The following is a 4,708-nucleotide window of genomic DNA, read 5'->3' on the forward strand; positions in this document are numbered from 1 at the left end:
CGACGGTAGTTTGAAGATGACCGGTGAAAGACATGGTAATTTATATTTCTTACAAGGAGATATAGTTTGTGGTGGAGCTATGGTTTCTCAATCAATTGATGATAAATAGGTGGAGTCAACACGTTTATAGCATATGCGTCTTGGGCATATGAGTGAGAAAAGTATGTCCGTGTTGAGTAGTAAAGGCTTGCTTGGAGGTGAAAAGACTTGCAAGCTTGATTTCTGTGAGCATTGTATCTTCGGGAAGCAATGTAGGAGCAGTTTTGGTACCGTTGTACATCAAACGCAGGGTATGTTAGATTACATCCATTCGGATGTTTGGGGTCCCTCTCGTACAGTTTCTAAGGGAGGTGCTAGGTGGTTTGTGACCTTTATTGATGACTTTTCGAGGAGAGTTTGGCTTTACACCATGAAGCATAAGAATGAAGTCACCGAGGTGTTTAAGAAGTGGAAGACCATGGTAGAGAAACAACTTGGTCGTGTGATTAAGAAGATACGTTCCGATAATGGCGGTGAATACATCGAAGACCCACTGAAGGAGTTTTGTGAGGAACAAGGTATCGTTAGGCACTTCACAGTCAAGGGTACACCACAGCAAAATGGAGTAACGGAAAGAATGAATCGAACGTTACTTGAGAGAGCACGGTGCATGTTGTCAAACGCAAGTTTAGACAAGATTTGGTGGGCTGAAGCAGTTAATACGGCGTGCTATTTAGTGAATCGATCACCATCAACAACTATTAAGTGCAATTCACCTATGGAGGTATGGAACGGTAATCCCGTCAATTATACTAATTTGAAGGTGTTTGGTTGTCCATCATATTTTCATGTGAAAGAAGATAAGTTGGGTGTTAGGGCTAAGAAAATAATTTTCTTAGGTTATCCATTAAGTGTTAAGGGGTATCGGCTATGGTGCCCAGAACTGAATAAGTTTATTATCAGTCGTTATGTGACCTTTAATGAGAAAGCGATGCTTGATTCAAAGAAGTTCACTGATTGGGACTCTCAAATTGAAAGTGAGAGTAGTAGCGGTGTTGAAGATGATTCGATGCAGGTGGAGCAAAGGGTTCCTGGTTCATCTACTATGGAAGAAGAAAAAGAAACTCTTGTAGAAGATGAAGTTGAGTTTGAGGTTCCTAGTGAGGAATCTACACAACAACAAGTTGAGAATATTCCGTCTTTGACGTCTCAACGTGAGATACATGCACCAGTCCATTATGGTTTTGATGAGTTTTCATCTTATGCATTCTCTGTTTTTGAGGATGAGTCGTTTACCTTTGAGGAGGCAATGAGTAATACTCATGCCGTTTAGTGGAAAACAACCATGGATGAGGAGATGAAGTCTCTTCACAAGAATCGCACTTGGGAGCTTGTTAAGTTTCCTAAGGTTCGAAAGAAGATTGGGTGCAAGTGGGTCTATACGGTAAAGGATGGAATTCCAGATTCCAAGGGTGTCGTTAGTGGTGTACGATACAAAGAAAGGTTAGTAGCTAAGGGATATGCACAAAGGGAAAGTGTGGATTATAATGAAGTTTTCTCTCCGGTTGTTAAACACACTTCTATCCGAGTCCTTTTAGCATTTGTGGCGCAGTTTGACTTAGAGCTCGAGCAATTAGATGTCAAAACAACATTTTTGCATGGAAATTTGGAGGAAGACATTTATATGTCACAGCCCATTGGTTATGAAGTTGCTGGTAAGGAAGATTATGTGTGTCGACTTGAGAAATCATTGTATGGTTTGAAACAGTCGCCAAGACAATGGTACAAGAGGTTTGATATGTTTATGTTGCAGCAAAAGTATACTCGTAGCAAGTATGATCAGTGTGTGTACTTTAAGAAGTTTCCAAATGGAGGTTTTGTTTATCTTTTACTCTACGTGGATGACATGCTCATAGCTGCAAAGAGCAAGTCTGAAATTGATGTTTTAAAGAAACAATTGAGTTTAGAGTTTGAGATGAAGGATTTGGGTCCAGCTAAGAAGATTTTGGGTATGGAGATTACTCGAGATAGATCAAAGGGGAAGTTATGTCTTACTCAGAAATCCTATCTTGAGAGAGTTCTTCGTCGCTTTGGAATGCATAACTCCAAAGCTATTAGTGTTCCAATTCCGCATACAATTAAGTTATCAAAACAGTTGTGTCCTGCTACAACTGAGGAGAAGGAGTTTATGTCAAAGGTTCCCTATGCTAATGCGGTAGGTTCTTTGATGTATGTTATGGTTTGTACTCGTCCGGATATTTCACAAGCAGTTGGTTTAGTTAGTCGTTATATGGCTAATCCTGGGAGAGCACATTAGTACGCGGTGAAGGGAATTTTGAGATATCTTCAAGGGACCTTGGATATTGGTTTAGTGTTTGAGAATGAGCAGAATTTGAAGGTATTTGGATTTGTTGATTCTGATTATGCGAGTGATAGGGATAAGTGTCGTTCTACTTCAGGGTATTGTTTTACACTAAGTGGAGGACCTATCGGTTGGAGGTCTATGTTACAACCAATCGTAGCTTTGTCTACTACGGAGGCAAAGTATATTGTTGTGATGGAGGCTGTTAAGGAAGCATTATGGCTTCGTGGTTTAGTTAAATACTTGGGGATTATGCAACGGAGTGTTGTTGTAAACTGTGATAGTCAGAGTGTTATTCATTTAGCTAAAAACCAAGTTTATCATGCACACACCAAGCATATTGATGTTCATTATCATAAGGTACGAGAAGTTGTTGATAACGGATTAGTACAACTATTGAAGGTTGATACTGAAGATAATCCAGCAGACATGTTGACGAAAGTCGTTCTGAAGGTCAAGATGGAGAGGTGTCTCAGCTTGATCAATACTGCTCGTTGTTGAGGCCCTAGGGGCATTTGAGGCTACAGTTAACTTGTGAAGATCAAGCTCAGTTTGGTGGAAACATCGGCAAGGTGGAGAATTGTTATGTTGTCGATGTCTTAGGAAGATTCTAGAGTATTCTAGAATCGTCTAGGTGTTTCCTTAATTTAGTATAGTTAGAGGTTTCCTAATTTAGTTAAACTCAAGGTTTCCTTTTGTAGATGTGTTTAGGTTTCCTAGTATAACTCATATACTTGGAAGACAAGTTTGCAACCTATATAAATATGTGTACAAGTCTTAAGGGAAAATACACAGCACAATTCAGAGAAGAGTTCTCATAACTAGAGAATTTTAGGGTTTAGAACGTTTGGTTCATAGAGAATTGTTTAGGGTTTGTGAGCAGCATCCTGTTGGTCATAGTTGTGGTTTATTCTCTGTAATTCGTTCTATAATAAGAGTTGATTTTAGTCGTTTGTGGACGTAGGCATTTTGTCGAACCACGTTAAATCTTATGTCTTTCTTTGTTTCGTTTAGTGCATCTTATTTCTGTTTTCTTTAGTTCTACGTTGATCCAAAGAATTATTAGTGTCTTGTGAGGTTAATCCTAAGGCATTAATCCTAACAGTTTATACACTTGGACATATGAGTATGATTTCTATAACGTAGTTAAGAATACTTGGAATATTTCTGTGCAAGGTATTTTGATGTTTAGGTTTGTAGCTAAGTGAAAGAATGTTAAATCCAATTAGAACTTATGGAAGAGAGACAAGTTCGCCAATTTCAGTGAACAAGTCATAGATGCAAAGATTCAAATGCACACAGATCAAAAAGCTTTGCAGGTTTCTCCCCTTTATCAGTCAGGAATCACTAACGAAAGATTTGTTGTTAAAGACTATGCTAAGAAGACAAGGTACGAGGAGTGTATGAAGAAGCAACAATCAAAAGTCAATTGGCTTAAGTTGGGTGATAACAACACACCCTTTTTTCACAACTCCATCGCGCAAAAAAGAGAGAGTAACATAATTTTGGTGCTTTTTGATTCTATGGATAATAGACTTACGACTGATAGGGAGATTGCTAGTGAATGTGTTTCCTATTACACTGAGTTGTTTGGTTAAAAAAATTCAACTCCCTTTGATTCTAATGCTTGGGATAATATTGAATTAAAGATTGTCATGTCTGATGATGAAGCTAGTATGCTGGTGGCGCCTATCACCAATGATGAGATCATATATGCTCTTTCAACCATCGACTCTGACAAGTCTCCGGGCCCCGATGAGTTCTCCTCTCACTTCTTCAAGTCTTGTTGGAGGATTATTGGTGACGATTTTGTGAAAGCGATCAATAGTTGTTTTTCGAATGCTAAAATGTTGGGAGAGGTAAATGCTACTCTTATTTGTATAATACCAAAAATTACTAACGCATCTTCCTTAAATGATTTTAGGCTTATATCATGTTGTAATGTGATTTACAAGTACATCACTAAGATCCTTATGGTCAGATTAAAGCATGTTATTAAGAAGGTGGTTAGCCCGTTTCAGTCATCCTTTATGTCTGGATGATCTATCCAAGACAACATCATGCTGGCCCAAGAGCTACTACGCAATTATCACAGGAACAATGGAACAGCTAGATGCGCTCTCAAAACACAAAACTGGTTAAAAAGACCAAAATCAATAATTCCTGGGTGAAATGGACAGTTAGATTTTGATACTGTTTAAATGGACAAAAATGTAAAAATAGGCAGGATGTAACCAGTTTCATCGTGCCCATTTTCAAATATTTTTTCTTATTTTTAATTTACACAGAATGTATCCAGTTTCATCCTTGCTATTTTTTAAATTTAAGTTAGGATGAAACGAGTTTAAGTTAGGATGAAACGAGTTT

This window comes from Papaver somniferum, chromosome 7, assembly GCF_003573695.1.
Source record: "Papaver somniferum cultivar HN1 chromosome 7, ASM357369v1, whole genome shotgun sequence".
NCBI classification, from domain to species: Eukaryota; Viridiplantae; Streptophyta; class Magnoliopsida; order Ranunculales; family Papaveraceae; genus Papaver; species Papaver somniferum.